The sequence below is a fragment of the Pelobates fuscus genome, chromosome 3 (genome assembly GCF_036172605.1).
Source record: "Pelobates fuscus isolate aPelFus1 chromosome 3, aPelFus1.pri, whole genome shotgun sequence".
NCBI classification, from domain to species: Eukaryota; Metazoa; Chordata; class Amphibia; order Anura; family Pelobatidae; genus Pelobates; species Pelobates fuscus.
The window spans coordinates 94,605,614-94,629,405 of record NC_086319.1 but is presented as its reverse complement, the minus strand read 5'-3'; the positions used below and the strand labels follow the sequence as shown (position 1 = coordinate 94,629,405).

Here is a 23,792-nt window from a genome sequence, read left to right as displayed (position 1 = left end):
TTGGGCAAATGGAAATCCTCAGTCTACAACCGATATATTCCTCATCCCGAGAAAGAAATGAGGAAAGCTTTTAAAAGCTTTTAAAAGTTTGGCTTTGTAAATTTGATGCAATAAGTGTGTTTTTCTTTAATACCTTTTCACCCTCTTTGCATGAACCCAATTTACATATATTACTAATATGTTTCTGAACATATACATAGGTTACTGGCTATGGGGGAGATAATGTATAATAAGTACAGGTTACTGGCTATGGGGGGATAATGTATAATATACACAGGTTACTGGCTATGGGAGGATAATGTATAATAAACACAGGTTACTGGCTCTGGGGAGGATAATGTATAATAAACACAGGTTACTGGCTAGGGGAGGATAATGTATAATAAACACAGGTTACTGGCTATGGAGGAGAATGTATAATAAACACACAAAAAAAAATAATACAAAAAAAAAAAAAGAATGCAGCTTCAGAATTAATCTAAATTGTATGCTGTCTAGGAGGTGGGAGGGTCTGGGACGGAGGGTCTGCTGCTGATTGGCTGGAATGTGTCTGCTGACTGTGAGGTACAGGGTCAAAGTTTACTCAATGATGACGAATAGGAGGCGGACCGAACATCGCATATGTTCGCCATCCGTGGCAAACGCGAACATGCGATGTTCGCCAGGAACTATTCGCCAGTGAACCGTTCGGGACATCACTACTGGGCACTCAAATGGCAGAAACCTCTAACTGGGGAAACCTGGGTTTCACGTAAGTGTCCTTGTACAATGGCACCTAATGATATGCAACTACCTACCTCAAATGCTCATAGATTGTAACCTTGTTTGAGCAGGGTCCCTTTTACCTCTAATATTTTCTTTCTATATTTGTAAAGTGATGCAGAAAATGTTGGTGCACATTATATGTTATGCTCATCAGGGTGAAGAGTTTGGACACCTGTTCTAAAGAAAAATATCATGGCACTAAAAAAAGTGCAGTGGTCGGCTACAAAATTAATAAAGGAAAAGGAAAGGATGGTAAATATAAATCTGTTTAGTTTAGAAAAACGGCACGTCAGAGGGGATATGATTGCATTATACAAATATATTTGGGGCCAATATAAATCATTGTCAGGAAATCTATTCATAAACAGGACTATACACACATTTATACTCGAAGAAAGGAGATTTTGTCTAAGGCAGAGGAAAGGGTTTGTTACAGTAAGAACAATAAAGATGAGGAATTCTCTGAATAGAATGAAGAGGTTGTTTTATCAGAGTCTGCACAGATTTTTGTCCTGAGGAAGTGGGTCGGAATCCACAAAACGCGTAGATGAACTACCTTTCAAGCATTGTAGGAGGCTCAAGCATGGATTGCGTCACAGATCGAGACTAGTGGATTGCAGATACGGAGATCCTTCCAGACCAAAGAACTGTAATCTGGCAAGAGAGTGGTATTACTAAGTATGCTACACTGATTTTAACATTGTAAGTACATTTTAATTTGTGTTTGAATGCAAATAACGGGTACGACACAACTTAAGAATCCTGTGTGCACTTACTTTTACATGTTGGAGATTGCCTAAATGAGCAATGGGAATGCGGTTTATGTTGCCAGCAAGGGAAGAAGATGAGAAGTTTATTTATAGTACCCACGAAAGGAACACCGCTGTTTTCTACTAAGTATTAATGCAGTGGAACTGTTGTAAAAACTGTGTGTGGAACTCAATTCAATTATGGGACAAATATGCCCTTAAATACAAATTAACTTCTACGACCTCCCCTCTTACCCCTATATACCGTAATAGGGCTTTCACACCAGGCATGAGACCCTGGGACTTTAAAGGCCTAGAGCAAGCCGGCCTCCAGAGGGTATACCAACTTTATATGAGCGACACGATAATCTCCAGACCTACAATCCAGAAGAACCTTAAAACCAGCAGACTTCTTTCGATATTTACAACTTAAAAACTATGCGGCCCAAGCGACGGTGAAAACCGCCGCTAAAACCAATCCGACTTTCTTTGAGCACATCTGCCTAGCGGAACAATATCAAAGAGGCATGATCACCCAACTATACTCCCACCTCTGTTCCACCACATGGGAATGGGGAGAACTGCAATACACTGACAAATGGGAAACAGACTTGGGGGAATCTTTAGAGGAAATTGATTGGCAGGATATATGGGAAGCCAACACCAAAACCTCCATCTGCGTCACGATGCAGGAACAGGCATATAAAACAATGCTCAGATGGTACATTACCCCGGTCCAATTGTACCACATGAAAAAAACACCAGATCTCTGTTGGCATAACTGCGGAGAAAAAGGGACATACACCCACATGTGGTGGTTCTGCCCCACAATTAAACTCTTCTGGAAAGACATCCAAAAGCTAATATCACAAATTCTACATAGACCAGTAGACCTAAACCCATGGACATTCCTGCTGGCCAGGCCCCTCGACGATTGGCCCAGACCAGAACAACAATTGCTAAACAAAATAGCATTGGCAGCTAGAAAAGCCCTAGCCCAAACGTGGTTACAACCTACCCCCGCCCCAATGTCTACACTGCTCAACAAGATTAAAGAGTGTCACCTCATGGATAAATTGATGGCCCAATGAAAGCATTCACTAAGACATGGGAACCATGGGAAAACTACATCAACGACTAGTAAATCACAAGAGACGTCCCCTCCCCCCTCCTCTTATACCTCTTATACCACCCCCACCACTCCCTTCTCCCCCCCATTCCCCATCATTAGGCCGAGCCCACCGGTGCCCCGGCCTATAAGTTCAACACACCAAAGCCACCAAAATAAGATGGTAACTTAAACATACTGTTATGATATACTATTCAAGTTTTACGTTACCGATTGTTGTTCTTTCCATGTGCAATACTGATAAAACCAATGACAGACAGATATTTAATACAAATTATGTACACAAAATGTCATGAAAACCGCATGTACCTCCTAATGGCAACACATACTTTTTGAATTCACAATGCGGCTTCTGCGAAGCCATATGACAGCATAGTACAATTTTCTCGGTCATTGAAAAAATAAAGAGTTATTAAAAAAAAACTGTGTGTGGTTGTGTACTGTTTTAATACACATTTCGGGTGTATATTGGGAAATATGATAGATTGGTGAACATAACTCCTATGTTTGGCACAAGGCGCCAAATGCCAAGGCATGTCCTGATTCATTCATCAGACCTATCTAACTATGTATAATGTACTTTACATAATAACACTCTAGCTAAAGCAACCAATTCTACTGCCCTTCAAAGTCAACAAGTCCAATGTTTTGTTTTTGTTTTTTGTTGTAGTTTTTTTAACTCTAGTCTTAATTAAGCAGTCCTACAGGAAATGATTCATTAGAAGGTCAATACAAAGGTCCCAAACACCTGTAGTCTAACTTCTACTGTCTGTTCTATCAACATAACCTTCTGCCTCCTCCTTGAGATGAAAAGGCAATGTACCAGTCATACGTCTTGCTCTTCAATGATCGAGATGAGCAGCTGTTACTAGGAAGCTGCCGTTCTTTTTAGGCCATAATGATAAGCCCGGCCATCTGGAACAAAAGAGAAGGGCAGGTGGTACAGAATTAGCAAGGTAATTTCTTGGCATGTTTATAAACTCTGTCCTGAGCTCGGAAACTCTGTATCTTTTGTGGTGAAAGTAATTCCACGAGTTGTTAATTTTCCCTGAGAAGACTTGTTAAGGAAGTGTAAATCTACACTTAACCTTTTAAGAGCTCGATAAAGTTCTCTCAAGTAGAGCCTGATTTCTCTTTAGTGAATACTACAAAATGAGAATTCTTCAAAAAAGTATAATCTGTTGGCTATTTGTAGGCCCAATGGCCCATCACGAATGATCCACTTAAAAATGATTATAGGAGACAAGTTGAAAATAGAGTCAGAGAATGTACTGGATAATGATGTCACTGTGGAGATTTATAGCTGAAGTCAGAGTTTGAATCAGTTTTTTTTAGAAATCAGTCTATAAAAAAGGGCAACATTTTATGGTTTAATATTAGAGTTCATTCTTTTATAAGATAAAGAAACATACAAGGACACCTCACAACCATGTTTCAGCCATTCAGAAAAAAGCACTGGTCATCTGGGGACACCAGATAAGTTTAATATGGGGTCAATATTTTTTACTGTGGGAAACATGCAATAATAAAATGCAACAAAAGTAGACTTTACTGTAGTGACTGTGATGCCAGGAGTGTGCTGGCGCCCCCCATTGTAAAGAGTCAAAGCATTTTTAAAATGGTTTGAATTCTTAACTGAGGTCCACCAGGCGCAGCTCACCATGTCCACTACTTTCGACAGAGAGGTGGGAGCTCCTAAGCAGCAGCATTCATTAGTTAATTGGACTCACCTCAAACAGAGTGCTCTGGTAGATAAAGTAGAGACAGAGAGGGGTGCAACCATAAACGTCAAAACGCTTCAATAACCCCACACTGAAGTTCCAACAGTCTATAATGGCATAAAAGGCTTTTATGCCGTAATAAAACTTGCCTTATTTCTAGCGCCGCATGGGTCAACCGATGCTGGCCATGCCCCAGGGCCGTCTTTCATCATGGGCACGCTGGGCAGTTGCCCGGGGGCCCCACCGTGCTGTCCAACGTGCCCAGTCTGACAGGGGAGATCCTTTGATCTTCCCTGCCAGCCCATGGAGAGCTGGCCCTGCTCTCTTGCTGTGGGCACTCTCGGACCGGTGGGGAGATCAAAGATCTCCCTCACCGGCCCAAAGCCCTTCAAAAGAGGGCGGGAGGACCCAGAGGCAGGAGGAGGGACCTGGGAGGCAGATCGCTTCTCCAGCGAGCAGTCTGTGTAAAGCGTTGCCGCGTGTTGCCATGGCAACACTCCACACAGCGCTCAGCACAGGAGGAGTGAAGACAGCCTGCAGCCAGAGGAGCTGCAGGCTATATAGATCACCACCGGACCACCAGGGGCATGCAGATTTTATCAATGTACATTTAGTATTTTAAGAAACAAGAAAACCTTTGCTCCAAGCACCCCTCACACTCTGTAACACACAAGAACCACCCACCCACAGCACCTCACACACACACACACAGAGCCTCTCACACACACACACAGCACCTCTCACACACAGCACGCCTCAAATACACAGCCCCTCTCACACACAGCATCTCTTTTACACAGCACCCCTCGAAAACACAGAACCTCTCTCACACAGCACCCCTCACAAACACAGCACCCCTCAAACACAGCACCTCTCTCACACACACAGCACCCCTCGCTCACAGCACCTCTCACACACACAGCACCCCTCACACACACAGCACCTCACACACAGCATCTCTTTTACACAGCACCCCTCAAAAACACAGAACCTCTCTCACACAGCACCCCTCACAAACACAGCACCCCTCAAACACAGCACCTCTCTCACACACACAGCACCCCTCGCTCACAGCACCGCTCACACACACAGCACCCCTCACACACACAGCACCTCTCACACACATCACCTCTCACTCTCAGCACCTCTTTCACACAGCACCCCTCACACACACACAGCACCCTGCGCACACACACACACAGCACCCCTCAAACACAGCACACACACACACAGCACCCCTCACACACAGCACCTCAAACACACCCAGCACCCTTTGCTTACAACACCTCTCACACACACAGCTACCCTCACTTAGGGCACCTCTCACACACACAGCAATTCTCACAAACACAGAACCCCTCACTAACAGCACTACTTATTTACAGCACTTCTCACACACACCACCTGTCACACACACACACAGCACTTTCCACACACACACAGCACCCCTCGTACACATTACACACACACACACAGCACCCCTCATACACATCACACACACACACAGAGCACCCCTCACACACACACACAGCACCCTCACACATACTCTGCACTCCTCACACACACACACACACACAGCACCACTACACACTAACACATACATTGCACCACTCATAGCAGGCTGTGTGTGTGTGTGTGTATTTAGAAGTCTGCATGTATTCAGCAGCCTGTGTGTGGTATTCAGCAGCCTGTGTGTATTCAGTAGTCTGTGTATAGTCAGCAGTCTGTGTGTGTGTATTCAGCAGTCTCTGTGTGTGTTCAGCGGACTGTGCATGTACTTAGCAGTCTGTCTGTGTGTACTCAGCAGTCTGTATGTATGTATTGCATTTGTTGTAGGTACCAATAAATATAAGCTTAATTTTATCGATAATTTACATTTTTATTCCTGTGTGTTGTTGTGTATGCAGGGCCCAGAGCACTGCTTTGCCAGGGGGCCCATGATGCTGTTAAGATGGCACTGCCCTGCCCCCATCTGCCTCCTTGTTGACTTCATCAGTCAACAATCGGCTGAAATCGGCAGGGAGGCAGGATGTGGGTGGGACCAAATGCCGGCACCTCCTCATAGAAATGTGTTGAATCAATGCATCTCTGTGAGGAAAGTTCTGTGTCTGCATGCAGAGGGTGGAAACACTGAATGGCAGTGCCCCAGGAAGCACCTCCAGTGGCTATCTGATTCATAGACACTTGAGGTGTCCCTAGGGGGCGATATAAACACTGCATTTTCTCTGAAAACGATGGTGTTTACTGCAAAAGGTCTGCAGGGAATGATTATTCTCACCAGAACAACTACAATAAGCTATAGTTGTTCTTGTGACTATAGTGTCCCTTTATAGATGAATTGTCACTTAACAAATAGGTGTGGAAAAATTTAATTAAATGTAGAAATCCACACATGATCTTCAACTGTATGCCTCCATCTTAGGTTTCTTTCAATCATTGTTAAAAGATCTGTCCTCTGTACCTGTCAGTCAGCATAGAGAAATTGTACAGGGAAGAGGAGAAATGAAACAATGTTTCTATATTTCATCTTTATTTGCATTATTTGCTCTGGCTTTGCGTAGTCTAAACTGGATCATGATGTAATATGCTAAATCTTTTATATAAATTTCAAAGAAAACAGCATCTCATGAAAAAAGGTTAACACAAATAGATAATTTTTTACGTTTTATTTAAAAAAAAACTATAAGTGTTGGTTGCTCTTTAATAGATATTTTGCGTGTACGTTTAATGTGGTCTTTTTTTTTAATTATGTTAAAAATAATATATCTACTACTGAACCTGCAAAAGGAGGTTATCCCGTGAGACCGTATGTTGTATCTGATTGCAATTCACTTTAGATATTGTGTTTTGTAAATGTAATTGTACATGAGTTAAATCTGAAGGCAAAAGCCTCTGCAATATATACTCGGAAGTCATTTAGGGATCAAGGTTTTATCACTTTAACCTTTGGCCCTGGTGCAAGGGAGATTTGTAGCTAGGGGTAATAGGGAACATGTTTTGATTTTAAAGAAGAATGTCCAGTTCTTGCAAACTCTGTTACTGTCTAGCATTGGGGGGATCTGTTGGAGTGGGACAGAATGATTAATCTCTTTTGGTGAAAGGTCAAGTTTATGATGATTTGCAGGTATCAGTAACTCATTGATCTTTGCACGAAGGTCCCTACAGGGAGCAGAGAAGAGGATATGTTATAGGCCCTATGGGGAAAACCAGAATTAGGCACAGCTGACTGTGGTGTATATGCGAAGATAGTAAACAGATTAGTAGACCATCTACACAGTGCTGGGTTGGAACAGGTGCTGTAGCAGGTGGTGGTAGTGGTGAGTGGGGGGTTAGCACAATCTGTGTAGGGGTCTCAGATATAACTGTGTTTAACTCTGTCAGCGTATTGCACGCTCCACTAAATTGTGAATTGCTGTGAATGCAAGGAAATTGTAAAATGTCGGCAAAGATTGTCGATTTAGAATAGTAGTTGAGTTTAAAATTGTTTTGAATTCGACTAATATGGCCTACATTTTTCATTTGCTTTGTCATGTATCATAGTGATAAATTATATATTTAACTGCGTTACATACTGTACTTACATTTTCTCCAGAACTCACAATTACCACTCAAACATGCATACTTCATAAAACAGAAGTGTCATTTACTTATTATTAGTGTGCTGTAAAGGATGATGGCTGTGGGTGGTGGGGAAATCCTTAATTTTTTTTGTTTTTCATGGTTGGAAATCCTTCGTTCTTTTCCAAATTGGTTTGACCAGAAATTTGACATGTTAAATTTGGAAGACATAGGGTAATAACTCTCTTGAAAGTGCCACGTAAAATTATTTTGATAGATAAATTAACACAGGGACACTAATATATCAATCTGCACCCTGTAGCTAGAATAATGTGTTAGAATTCTTATTGGATACATTGTGATCGTTTATTTTACATTTTATTTTGTAAGCATATATATACTGTATAACTATACTCTTTTGGATGGGCACCCTTATCACTATGTTTTTTTTTTATATATTGCTATTGATTGTTAAACATTTTTGAAAAATTATTTAATAAAAAACATTTTGAAAATAATTTAACAATTGTCATTAATTTTGCAGGTTGGTAGACTTCCATTCTAACGTGCAGCACAGCTAACCTTCTTTCCATCTCTTTCTTTTTTTTTTTCTAATTAATTTTCATGCCCCACTCAGTATTTCTATATTTACTGTGAGTCACTCATTTGAACATGTTTTTTTGAAAATGGCATCTATATACAATCAGTTGTAGAACAGTTTGATTTCTTGCGTTCTTACCATTCCCTGCATTCACTACCTCCTATGGAGAGCAAGACGATATCTCTCATTGGTTGAGAATGATCAGCTGAACCATTGCAGGGCTTACCTTGGGAGAGCTATGAAAAGCAGCACTCTAAGTGAAGTAATGGAGGTGAGAAGTTGGCCTGAAAATGGCTAGTAAAAAATCAAATCTTTCAAAAGCTATTTGGCTCATTTGACTGTTTGTTGTAGTGGTTATGGTGCTTGGACTGTCCCTTCATGCCATAATAACTTACCAAGCTAACTGTAGCTTAACAAAATGTCAAATCCTAAATAATAAGATTCCTCTGGGAGCCATAAGCCAAGATCAGCCCTAATATGCTCGTATTAGTCCAAGTCAGTTCACACTGGACTCCAGGTAAGCCACCCTTCTACACTCAAGCCGTATGGAAGCATGAGTGTGGCGAATATATGTATTCTTTCTTTTTTTTTCTGTATGTATGTGTGTGTCTGTGAGTGTCGATGTGTGCAAGTCAGGGTGTATCTGTGTCAGGTGTATATATATATATATATGTGGATAAACCCATACTTTCAAACGCCAACACTATACATTACACACAAATACATTCACATACGCCTACTCCATACAAATACACAACTACATTCAAACACACAGGCACTGCGCATAATACAACCCTGCAAGGATGGGCAAATGGTAGAGCCCCGGCTGGCAAGCTATTGTAGAAGTTGTATGACAGTTACCAACCTTTTGATCCTTCATTCTCTATGGGGGGAGTGGGAAAATATTTAATCTCAAAATATTTTATCGTATTATTAGCTCGGCCATTCCTATTGTGTAAACATGTCAGTTGTGTTCTGACTGCACTTGAGTCCTGCACCTAATTGAAATGTTGTGGGTGCCTGGTGTGCCCCTTAAACAGTCACTGTGTTGGACTTTTCACTAGGAGCATATTTTTAATATCCCTGTGTTACAATGCCAGACTCTTGCTTCACAAAGAGTAGCTCAACCTCAACCACTTAACGATAGATGCAAATATTTGTGTTATGTAGTAATCTTTTGCCCAGTCAATGCAGCAGTACCTATATGACATTACTACAACGCTGGCTAAGAGAATATATAAAACAATACTACTATACCAGCCTATGGCCATACCAGTCTGAAAGTGCCTGAGCTCATCAGATTTCAGAAGCCATCCAGACTCGGACCTGGCTAGTACTTTTATGGGAGACCAACTAGGAACCTCAGGTGCCGTAGCCTATATCATGATGGTAGTCTGTACTCTCAATCGTATTCCAGTTGAAGTAATAAAGGATATTTTTTTGTTTTTAAAAAACCTCTTAGAATGTGTTTATCCTAAAAAAAACATAATTTGTCAAATTAATCTAAGACGTACAATGGGCAGACTAGACGGATCAGTTTAATTACTTCTAGGGTTACCAGATCTAACATGTTTTCAGCGACACATATAATGACGTCTTATTTATGAAAAACCATGAAAAGAGTTGCCCTGCAGTATGTATAATGCATATTCTGTAGGATTCTTTGTTGCCTAATTACTTCATGTTATACCCATTTTTCTAATTCTACAAAATACAGGGCAGCCCGTTTCATGTGCTGCCCATCAATATCAATACTTGATATGTGTCCCTGAAAACACGGTGTATCTGGTAGCCCTAATTCTATCTTCTGTATTAATATACGTTATAATTAGCATTATTATCATTAATGGCCAAAATATTCCACAACACTTTATAATTTACTACAGAGATACAAAACAGATAACTAACAGGTAAATAAACAAAATAATGTGACCAGAGCCAATAGGTGTTGTGGGTCCTTCAAAAATTAGTTTAAATCGATAAACTCAATCATGCTTTTATTAGATTATTATATCTTTAAATCTTCGTCTGTTGTTGAACTTAAACTCCGATAGAACTTCCTGAACGTTTAGAAAATTAGATGTAGTTCAACATAAAGAGCTGGAATGACGATTAATGTAGCGCATTCTGCCACCTAGTGTTCATTACAGATAGTACAAGAAAACTTGCACTGTATTCTAATCTGTACCCATGACATTACTGTTCAGAAGAAATATGGGTGTCATATTTGATTTTAATTGATTCACCTAGATTTGTTCTTCAAATAAGTAAATATTGTTTTAATCTCTTGCAATTGAGTAATTTTCTGAATTAAATGTATAGATTGCACCTGTTAGTACTGCTCAAAACAACAAAGAAAAAAATAGAAAGGAGAAGTCTAAAAACAGTTATAGACAGCAGACAGCAGGCAAAATGTTTGAGTTGTTGAGTGCATTAAAAGTTTTACCTCTACAAACACACTGTAACGGTGTGGATCAAATTATTATTTGAGATCACTAAAAAAGCAATGTAGATCTGGGTAGTTCCAGATCAGAATCCAGATGATAGAATAAGGTAGGTAGGGTTCTGCACACACCAGTCATACGATATATTTTTTATAAATTATGGTAGAAGTCAAATAGACAGCAAAGGGTATTTATGAGCAGAAAATTACACCAGAAGGCTCAAATGTCAGCGGTTAAGGAATTAATATCAGGGTTTATATTTATATATTTTAATACCCATAGTAGAGACTAGACTTGTGTACGGCAAAAAAAATAATAAATTAGTATTGGTGGTACTACTTCCCCCGGGAAAAAAAAAAGTTTTGGCTCATGATTCGGTTACATTTCATCTCAGAATTTGGGAATTTGTGTGATTACATGATCAAATCTGAACAAATCTCCTAAGTATAGTACAGAATGAATGGATAACATGAGTGTATTGTGCAATTCATATAAACAACAACATTTACACCAGAATTGAAAATAATTTAAAATTTAGTACAGTGAATGTATAGCTAAAAATAACTTGAAGTTGTGATAGAACAATATAAGCTGAAACATTTCATTTACAGAGGTAGCAGGGCTGTATTCAGCTCCACATATCTGCAGAAAAAACTTGCTAAAAGAGTAAATACCGTATTTTTCCATGTATAAAACTATGTTTTTTTCTCAAAAAAAAATTTAGTCTAAAATTTGGGGTCGTCTTAAACATGGAATGTCACTGCAGGGGTTAAAAAAAACACTTTTGCACGGGGCCTGAGTTAAGATGGGGCCTGAGTTAAGATGGTGCCTGCCTCATTTTAATGTGCCACGGCCCACACACATACCTGCCCTCCCTCCTGCTGATCCACTTCTGAATGCTGTGGCAAGGATATATGCGTGGGAGCTGCATCAGACATCAGCCCTTACCACCAACGGAGCTCCAGAGACATGCCACACCATAAAAGGAGCAGGCATATTAAGGTTTGCTCTACCGCAGGTAGGTCTTGCTTTCTGATTTATACTTATGGGAAAAGGAATGGGGATCAGGGAGCAGAGGTAATACTACTGTGATGTCTCAGCATGCTCTCACACCACCTGCTGTACTGTGGGAGCTGTAGTCTCCCAGCATGCACTATAGAGCCATTAGATTCACAGAGTACTGTAGATAGCACATAGAGGGATGAGAATCAGAAGTTTGTTGTTCTCCTCAGAAGTCACCTCTAAAATATCAAAGTTGTTCTATTTGATGTTTAAAATATTAATTTCTTAATTTTGGGCTCAAGAAATAGGGGTCGTCTTATACACGGAAAAATATGGCATTTAATCCCAGTTAATGTAAACGAAAAGCTGTCACTAGCCTAGTTAGCCCAGGTAAAAGACAGGTTAAAGTCAAGACCTTTCTGCCCCACCTAACATTGACTAAAAATATTCTAGGCGTCTTAACAAGAACAATATACATGCTTACAACCTCACTATGTATGCACAACCTCTCCTAATAACAGTAAATAAACCCTGTAGTGAAACATCTGGGAGCAAGGACGCCTTAACAGCATTATAGGCTCCCAAGAAAAGCAGTGCACTGGGGTCCTTCCTACACAACCATTCACAGGAATTAAAAGGTAATTATCATTAATATTAAGATTGTATTTATTGGTACCTTTAACAAAATCATGACTGCTGCCCAATACCCACCTCCCGTTGCCCTCCGCAAATAAACACCACACACCATAATTATGGGTAAGGACAACGTCCACAGCTTTATTGATTATAACAGACCAGCTTTCCACCAACTGTCAGCTGTTGAGGGGCTTCCCCAACAGACAGCTTCCACTTCCATATCCATGAGTTCATATCAGCCTGCCTACGGCCATCAGCCCTCGGCAGGCTGTGGCTCCCCAAGTCGATTCATCATTTCCTTCCATTTTTAATGCGCTGGCCAGGAACACCGCTGTAGCTGTGACAACGAGAAAGAACAGAAAAAAAAATCCAAAACCACAGAACAATACCAACAAACCAACACCGCACATTGCACCAATGTAGGGAGGGTGGGTGGGAAAAAGCCAGAGACCTTTACTCTCCTTCTGGCCTCTGGTAAGACCCCTCCCTGCTCATCACCTTTTATCCCCCTTTTTGTAACATTGTATCCCCTCTGACCACCCCCCTTACTGCTGGCCAGCAGTCATGCCCTCCCTTCTTTTTAGTCCAGGGAGTTCATTTATACAGCAGTGATTAATCTACCCAAACATTTAGTAGGTAGCAGGGGGGGCATGTGACGCGGACTGTTAAAAATAGTCCAAATACTTTATTATAGCTTTATGGCTTCAAAGAACTATGTGTATTGATTTTGTCTTGTTTGGTATTATTAATACATGTACGTTGTTTTTGTCAAGGTCAAGATATGTATTTGCAACAAGAAGATTGCATTTACAGATAACAGCTGAAACTGAGGTGAATAGTCACCTAAATGTTTTAATAAAGAGGGTTTGAAGGTTCTTAATACATTTACTGGAATAATCTACTGAAAAGATGGAAAGCCTATGGGGCCCCTAAGCTCGTGCCCGGCCCATCGTGCCCTGCGTTAAGACAGCCCTGTGTGGGAGCAGTCAACATAGCTCTCATTTGCTGCACTGAGAGGAAACTCGTGGTCACTTGGCAGGTTCATTAATAGTGGGACTGCCTGAAGATGTGATCTGGTAGGTTGGGTTTCAAACAGTGGTGTATTTTGCATTTGTGCTGCCCTAGGCATGACTAAATCGACTAAATCCAGGCACCCCCCAAACCTAAATTTGTCCCCCCCCCCAATTCATGTCAAGGCCATTTTTTTGACTGACAGACACATGCCCTCATTGATACATGCCCTGATATACACTAACTGACAGATACACAGTCATTGGCACACACATACAGTCATTGGAACACACTGTTTAACCAACACACACTTTCACTGACAGGCGCACACTCTCAGATACACATAAAATGAAATTGATACACTCACAAGCACACCCATTCTCACTCACAGACACACACTGACAGCTGCACTCACTCACTCACTCACACACTCACAGTAAGGTGGACAGCCCCAGAACATGAGGCAAACAAAGCATTTGTCTGGGAGCTTGGGGTGGCATTTTTTGGCGCCCCCCCTGAAAGTGCTGCCCTAGGCAAATGCCTTGTTTGCCTTGTGGTAAATACAGCCCTGGTTTCAAAGCCAACCAATCAGGGTGAGGATTAAGGCTGCACAGTTGGCATGAGCTTCAATGATTGGCAGTGAGAGCTGGATTAACTGGCACCAATGGTTACTGCCGTTTATTGCTGTTAAAAGATGCAGAATTACACTTCCATGTTATGTGGCCACAGCAGCTAAAATGTTATTTAGGTTACGGGAGAGCCTCGGTTTGACATAACTATTTGGCACTGTAACAACTACAATGAACGGTAGCAGTTAGGCCCTTTTAAAAATGTGACTTCACTTGAAAGTATAAAATAGAAGTAATAAAACAAAAATATGGTTGGTGCTAATAAGCTTTTAAAGGGATACTCTAAACACCAAAACAACTTTAGCTTAATAAAGTGGTTTTGGTGTACAGATCATTCCCCTGCAGCAGGCCAAGCTCTACCGTTAGAAGCATAGTGAGACCCCGTATAGATGCCTTTATGGGCCCGTGGGGAGATCACAGTGTGAAAAAAACTCCAAAGCAATAATTGTTATTTTTTGGTACGTGGTATCATCTGGAGTTTCTGTTGTTCTGTTAAATACCTGCTAAAGCCAAATGTAGCCTGTGTGTGTGTACATATAAATATAAATAGTTTTTAAACCCTGCACTGCATAGTGAGTGATCTTACACTGTTTTATTAAAAAACATAATGCATGGCAGTGCAACAGTCACATGGCCCCAAATCTGGGCGCAGCACCTAAGCTAACATATCATCACGGCTTGCTCGAGATTAGTGGGAGTCACACTCCCCGGAAGAAGTTACTGTTTGCAGGTGTAACCAGTAATTGAGCTACTTCCCCGATATATAGCGTTAATCGATATATATATTTAAACGTGAATGTGGGGCTCAGGCCCCCTGTATCAGCTGTATCAGGCCCCCTGTATCAGTCCCTCGCAGTATGACAGCCACTAAGCAGGTTAAATGCAATGAAATCAATGAAAGGGTAAAAATCCAAACCACCTTATTGCAATGATGTGGTGTGGGTGCCTATAGGGTTCCTTTAAAAGAAGGGACCAGTTGGGTATTTCAGCATGTAAGCATGTAGTAGAAATGAGTGCAATCAGCTTTCAGATGAAGCAAACATTCTCTGATAAGATCAGCAGAAATAAAATAGGTCGCTCTACATGACGGTGCAATATCACACCGCTAAAAAAAGGATAGAGTTCAAACATTTTCCGCCGTGCCACATACATACGAGATACTCTATCTCCTCTGCCTAGTGTGTGCTGATCCCAACAAAGGCGTCCATTTCAGCCTCCCTGCCCTCAGCGTTTTTATCTAGGGAACAAGGAGACGCACAGAGAATTATCACAGGCTGTTAATCACACGAGGCCAAGTATCACTCAGATCCATGCTGACCTGCCGCCAAGTGAGACCTCGAACAGACAAATATTGCAGTCACAAGCACCTGCATGTCATCTACACAGCGGCATACCACTGAGAGGATACGTACACTATATATTCCGTATTTCGGCGATGACGGAAAAGGAGTGTGTTATGATGTTAACCAATGCTAATCGTATGGTTTTCTAATCTACAAAACACAAATTAACCACTTAATACAATTATTATGCAAAATGGTTAAAGAGAAAGACAACTATAACTAGAAATGATTTGATAGTCTATAGCAGGGATAGGCAACCTTCGGCACTGCAGATGTTTTAGACTACACCCCCTATGATACTTTGCCAGCATTATGGCTGTGAGAGCGTTGTGGGAGATGTATTCCACAACATCTGGAGTGCTGAAGGTTGCCTACCCCTGGTCTATAGTATCGAAATAAGGGGCAAAGAATGTGTCCACACATCCCTGAAATGAGTGGAGACTGCAATATAGCTTAAGATATCAATCCAGATCACAAACATAGCATTCTAAAACATTAAATAAAAAATATATGTAATTAATAGACTTGTGCACACATTCATTTCAGCTGGGATGGGACGACTCAAATGCCTTCAAATCTACACCCTAACAAATTGATTAGTTCATTGAATAAGACTCCACAAGCAAATCCTAGATGGATTGATTTGTTCGGGCGTAGATTAACAGGTATGAGATTCATTCATATCAGCTGACAAGAACTTGTACAAGCACATATGTTCAGTAAGAGGAAGGGGAATATTTGGCCCAGTGGCGTACACACGACCCATGGGGCCCCAGTGCGAAGATTGATCCCCCTCCATGCTTACTCTGCGCGGGCCGGGGCAGCAACACATAGCAGCGGGCACCTGGTCGCAGGGCTGCGACTGCGGTATGTACGCCAGTGTATGCAGATACACATACACTTAAAGGACCACTACAGACACCCAGATCACATCAGCTCAATGAAGTGGTCTGGGTGCCAGGTACTTCTAGTTTTAACCCTGCAGCTGAAAACATAGCAGTTTCAGAGAAACTGCTATGTTTCACTGAGGGTTAATCCAGCCTCTAGTGGCTGTCTCATTGACAGCCGCTAGAGTGAGCTTCCGCCATTCTCACTGTGAAAATCACAGTGAGAAGACTCTGGACATCCATAGGAAAGCATTGAGTAATGCGAGACGGATCGGGGCGGGTTACCTTTCTCCAGCACTGGACTCCCTTGGCGTACCTTTCTCCAGCGCCAAGGGAGTCCGGCGCTGGAGAAAGGTACGTGCTGAAGGGGTTTTAAACACACACACTCTCACAAACAGACACATACACACTAGCTTACAGACACACCCATTTACTGACAGAGACACACTCAGTGACAGACATACATACACACTCACTGACAGACAGACACACATACACACTCACTTACAAAACATACACTCTCACTGACATACACCAAACAGACTCACTAACAGACACACACAAACTAACACACTCAGTAACAGACACACACAGTAACACACTCACTGACACACACACACAAACTAACACACACACTGACACTAACACTAACACACATACACACACACTCTAATACTAACACACATACACACACACTCTAATACTAACACACATACACACACACTCTAAAACTAACACAAGTACTCTAATACTAACACACATACACACACACTCTAATACTAACACACATACACACACACTCTAAAACTAACACACATACTCTAATACTAACACACATACACACACACACACTCTAATACTAACACACATACACAAATACATGATTTAAAAAAAAAATGTAATCCCCCAGCCTCCCTACCTTTGGCAGTGCTCATGGGATTCCCTGGGGTCCAGTGGTGCTGCTGGGCAACCGGTCCTGCGGGCGCGTGAGGGAGCACTCTCCCCTGAGTGCTCTCTGCCCAGCTCCCTCACGCGCCGCTTACTGAGGCTGGAGCCGGAATGTGACTTCATATTCCGGCTTCGGCATCAGTGTGGTGCGCGAGGGAGCTGGGCAGAGAGAGCTCACGGGAGAGTGCTCCCTCACGCGCGCGCCCGGTGACACCAGGGCCAGCCTCGGAGCGGCCCTGAGGTGGCCGGCTCCTGGGCCCCCCAGGAGAAGATGCTTGCCACACTGGCGTACATACCCGGTCACAGGGCGGCTGACTGGTGGGCCGGGCCAGGTCGCAGCCGCGACCCCTGCGACCGCGGTATGTATGCCACTGATTTGGCCCACTGAACCACCAGTGATAATGCATAAATTATATTTTGTCACTAGACTAAGTCAACCTGAATCTGACGCATTTCCAAGTGGAGTGAGGTCAATAGGGGCAAGTGGGGTAGTGCCTTCGCAACACACAATTTTTGTTGCAAAAAAAAAGAAAGAAAATGAGTTGATATGGTAAGAACTGATAATAATTATGTGTTAGAAAAGAAACTAAAGAAAAAAACATGTATCTGTCATATAAATAACCCCTAATGACTCTGCATCGAACCTCGACACTTACAATGGCTTTTGGATTTTCCCTTCAAGCCTTCAAATTGTTTTACATGTGTTTCAACTAGATTGTTATATTGACACCTCTTTATAGATCCTTCTTGCAACATGTACCAGTACAGATTGTTGCAATGATGCATCTCCAATTAAAAATAATACTCTTGCCTTTAATCACCACGTTCCTGACTGGACCCCACCACATATGGCTTTCCTTGAAGTGACCTTAAAACCTTCACTGATCCTTTATTATATCTTGATATGGACAGCTAATCTCTACATTTAACAGGATGTAAGTTCACCTTAACTACCAAAAAACTAAATACTTTATATGTATGTTTTGTTTATATAAACTCTGTATTATCTGAGCCCATGATGGCCCCAAAACCCACAAAGCTAGCTGCATCGGTAAACAGGTGGAGGTCAGTATTAGAGACCTCTGGGGCCCGCCAGTAGGTCCTACCAATATAAGAAGCCAAGAAGGAATCCCAGACAGCCAAGTCATCTCAAAGCCGAATAAAGTGTTGAGGGCGAGTGACCCCAGACGTGGCGAGTGACCTGCCAAAGCATGTTAAAGATATGTACCATGGGCAAAATCCGATAAGACAATAAGCAAATTATATTAATTCAAACATTATCTCTGGCTAAAAAAAGGATAAAAAGGATTGAAGTGAAATAGATCTGAAAGGTTGGCCACTTCAAACAATTTAATCAATATCACTGGAAACTGCATTGCCCTGTTTAATAATTTAATAATAGCTATGTTTAAGGATGGGCAAATGGTAGATCCACAGATGTTCTAGAAGTTCTACTTTAATTATGTTTTCTAAAGGCTGGGAAAAGCATCATAGCAGTGTTTAGACATGTGAAATTTGTTTTGTTCCGAATGCAAATTCAGACGAAATTTCAGAAATTCGGACGCTCCGAATTTCCGAAGTGCCGAATTTCGGAATGCTGAACTGAACTGAATTGCCGAAGTGCAGAATTTCCAAAGTTCGGAAATGCCGAAACGAATTTCAGAAGTTCCGAAGTGCTTCGGATTTCTGGAAAGTGGCAAAACAGGAGAGGGTTGGGGTTAGGGGTTGGGGTAGGGTTAGTGGTTGGGTTAGGGGTTGGGATAGGGTTAGGGTTAGTGGTTGGAGTAGGGTTAGGGGTAGGGTTAGTAGTTGTGGTAGGGTTAGGGGTTGGGGTAGGGTTAGTGGTTGGAGTAGTGTTAGGGGTAGGGGTAGGGTTAGGGTAAGGTAACCCTATTCCTAACCCTACCCTAACTCTCACCTTACCCCTAACCCTACCATAACCCTACTCCTAACCCTACCATTAGCCCTACCCTAACCCTACCTCTACCCCTAACCTAACCCTACCCCTAACTTAACCCTAGCCCTACACTTGCCCGAAGTGCCGAATTTCGGAATGCCGAACCGAACCAAAGTGCTGAAGTCCCAAAGTGCTTAAGTTTCGAAATGCCGAAGTCCCGAATTTTGGAATGCCGAACCGAATATTTTTCCCATGCACATCCTTAGCAGTGTTATTTCTACTATTTACTCAGCTCTAATGTATTGTTCCAAGCGACAGGATATAACTACCTACCTAACGTACATGAGCCTGTTGGTGAGTCAGGGTATTTGGGGATTGTCACTTGGTCAATCAGAGTGGGGTCCGTGGGAAGGGTATGCCTATGTACCAGTAGTACTTAATGTTCAAGCCAGACCTTTCTTGAAGTGAGCCTTATTGTATGCCGCTAAAACATTTGTTATCGTTACGGGTTGTTATACGTGTTTTTGAATGTACATGAAGCACATAACCTAAATCTGGTTAAGTGAGGAAATTGGAATAATTATAAACAACGGACAGGCAAAAATGTGCAATGCCCGTCACCAACTATGAATATCAGTAATATAATTTGACATCTCCTCTGTGTAAACCAATGACAGAACTCTACCTTGAATAGATACATAGCAAAGTGTATTGCAAAATTAATAAAGATAATGAAAGATCTGTGTTGTAAAGAAAGACTTGAAAAGCTGCAAGAGAGCAAGTACAACATGTCTTCGGTAACGGTAATGAGATTTTGTATGCTGCAAAGCATACAGTAATAACAATAGAGATATTCCAAAAATGTTCCAGAACTGCTGAACACTGCTGGAGAAAGTCTCACTTTGCATCTGACTTTGTCCACTATAAATTTATGCTGCGCTCCTACAGCATGGCTCTTTCCTCTGCAAAAGTAAACTACTTCAAAACCCTCATAACCACACTGTCCCATCAACCCAAACACCTGTTTCACACTTTTGATGCTCTTCTTCGCCCTGTGACTCCCCCTCCTTCCACCACCTTGTCCGCCACAAACTTTGCATCTCATTTCACTGAGAAGATCTCTACAATCAGGAAAGAGATCTCTAATCTCTCTCCTACCCCTCTCATTACATCACCCAACCCCACTCCCCCTGCCATCCTATGCACATTTGCACCTGCTACAGCACAAGAGGTTTCTGCTCTGCTCCTGTCCTCCCGCCCCACCCCCTGCTCCCTCGATCCTATTCTCTCGCATCTCATCCGCACTTTGTCTCCCTCTCTTGCTCTTCCTCTCGCTAGCATTTTCAATCTCTCCCTTTCCTCTGGCACATTTCCCTCACCCTTCAAACATGGAACCGTAACTCCAATTCTGAAAAAGCCCAACCTTGATCCCAACTCCCCATCCAACTACCGCCATATCTCGCTACTGCCATTTGCCTCCAAGATCCTCGAGAGAGTTGTGTACGCCAGATTGACAGACTTTCTCGAATCCAACTCTCTGCTTGACCCCCTTCAGTCTGGATTCCGCGCTGGTCACTCTGTCGAAACTGCTGTGACCAAAGTATCTAACAATTTAATTGCTGCTAAATCTCACGGCCAATACTCTATCCTAATCCTCCTTGATCTTTCTGCCACATTTGACACTGTTGATCATCAACAGCTTCTTCACATTCTTCATAACTTTGGTCTACGGAATACTGCTCTCTCCTGGTGCTCCTCCTACCTCTCCCAGCGCTCTTTCAGTGTTTCTTTCTCTGGTTCTGCCTCTTCTCCCCAACCCCTCTCTGTCAGCGTCCCTCAAGGTTCTGTTCTCGGCCCCCTATTGTTCTCTATCTATACTGCCTCCCTTGGTAAACTCATCAGCTCCTTTGGTTTCCAATATCATTTATATGCAGATGACACGCAAATCTACCTGTCCTCCCCTGATCTCTCTCCGCCCACCTTGACTCGTGTTTCTGACTGCCTCTCTGCTATTTCCATCTGGATGGCTGCTCACTTCCTTAAACTCAACCTGTCCAAAACAGAACTTCTAGTTCTTCCTCCTCAAGTGCTGCTACTCCTGTTGTCTCATCACCTCTACCTCGCAGGCTCGCTGCCTAGGGGTTCTTTTCGATTCTGACCTCTCTTTTACTCCCCATGTCCAATCGATAGTCAAATCCTGTCGCTTCCAACTGAAGAACATAGCGCACATCCGCCCATATCTAACGCCAGACGCGGCTAAGATACTGGTTCATGCTGTTGTTCTCTCTCGCCTCGACTACTGCAATCCCCTTCTCACCAGTCTTACATGTTCCCAGCTTGCACCGCTGCAATCTATAATGAATGCGGCTGCGAGGCTTATTTTCCTGTCCGGTCGCACCTCCCACGCCTCCACGCTCTGTCAGTCCCTGCATTGGCTTCCAGTTAGATATAGGGCCCAATTCAAAATTCTGGCGCTTGCTTACAAATCCCTGCATAATGCTGCTCCAACATACCTATCCTCCCTCATACACAAGTATGTCCCATCGAGACCCCTGCGCTCATCCCAAGACCTACGCCTATCCTCTGCCCGGATCCCCACCTCTGACGCTCGCCTTCAAGACTTCTCTAGGGCTGCACCTATTCTGTGGAACTCCCTTCCCTCCTCAATCAGACTTTCACCCAGCCTCCACTCCTTCAAAAAATCTTTAAAAGATTTCCTATATTTCCTATATTTATTTCCAGTACTTAAGAGGTTAAACCACAGAGTTGATTAATGTTATTATGTGAGTTTCACAAAACGCGTAAATATTGTTGAGTGGTCTCATCTTGTTGCTCCCTTTATTTTTGACATGGTATAAGGGTTGAATTAATGTTCTGTAGACTGCAGTATCACAGACCTTATTTCTCTGGTAAACCTAAAAAATATTAACTTCTCATTTTTCAGTATGGCAGTTGTGATGATTTTACTTTTTATACTTCCTGCAGTCACCATGGAAACCATGGTGGTCCTACTGGTTTCCATAGTGATCGACAGGTCTATATGGGTTACTCATGCCTTTAACTTTTTCACCCTACTCACTTCCAAATACATTTGCAAATTGAACATACATAGGAATTGATTCACATTTTCCAATTCATTGCCCTAACACCTCTGTAGGATTACTATAAATTGTTCTCTCTGCGAATGCACCCTTCATCTGCTATTAACTGAGCAAGTTGTCATTAGTGTCTCCATAAACCTGATTTTATAGATGTCACAAGCGTTATTGAAAATGACCTACCCCATTCTTTCTTATAGGCATTTGGACATCAATGTACTTACTTGAAGAGTGGATGTATTTTACAGATACATGATGAGTTTAAAGCCATTAACTTCTATTCTCCTCTTTCCACCTAGATGGAGCAGGTACAAATTGTAGTCAGATAGCAACAATTTGACATTTTAACCGTTTAGCATGGAATCCAGGAGCTACTTAGCATTTAGTGTCTACTATCATTCTTTATTAGAGACCAGTCATTAAATGTTAAACCATGCAAACTGGCAGTAATCACTAATGACCATGACTGCTATTTTATTTTATTGATTGCCAACTTGTCAATTAATGATTGCAGCAAGCATCGCAATAATTATTTGACTGCAACAAATTGACCCCTCTCCGAATATTCTTAAAATTGTAATTAATCCTTGCAACCCTCTAATTCATAACCCTCGTAAATGTCTTATTATTACAACAGAAGATAGAAATTTCAATACAAATATATATTTCTTTATATAAGAACTTGAATTAGAAACAAAAAAAATATTGTTTTAAAAAATATATATATATATATATTCCTGTCTTGGCCTGACGCAGTGATGACAGCTCCTTATACCATGTGACAGCCAAATGGATAACAGAACAATATTGCTTTGCTGCTGTGTTCGAGAGACTGACTGGCTGCACGTCAGATAATGCTGATTGAAAGCTTTACATGGGAGCTTCCACAAAGTGACCATTAGTCTATTTTCATCTTACAAGATGCTAACCAGAATCCTTTAACACCACAATCTCTGAACCTCTCCCCCGCCTCCCCACCCCCCACCCTTTTTTTTTTTTTTAAATAGCAGTGAGACAACCAGCTCTTGTAGCACAAGGCAGAGTTCCCATGTCCTGGAATTTAGATTTATTCCGGAACATAGACTATATTTGCTTTTATTTCCTGGGAGTTTCGCGTATGCTTATTTCCATATATCTTCATTGTCCCTGAAGCCTCATCCATCATTGAATGACTTCCTCTGAAGATGGCTGGGCACAGCTGTCTTGTTTCCTGTCCAGACCCAATATACTGATTTGTACTGTTTAGTTTTTGCCGATGTCGGAGCAGCCATCTTAATGACTGGTAGAGCTCTGTGAAGTGGCCTAGTACGGGAAGCAGCTGAGGTACATCTGTCACTGAACACAGGGCACAATTCAGAACTGATGAGGCCCGAT

At 42.0% G+C, this 23,792-nt stretch overlaps 1 pseudogene; it reads left to right on the top strand.

Moving 5' to 3' along the window:
• Window positions 1-9,782: 9,782 nt before the first annotated feature.
• LOC134603940 (5S ribosomal RNA) lies at window positions 9,783-9,901 on the top strand (annotated as a pseudogene).
• The last annotated feature ends 13,891 nt before the right edge of the window (window positions 9,902-23,792 follow it).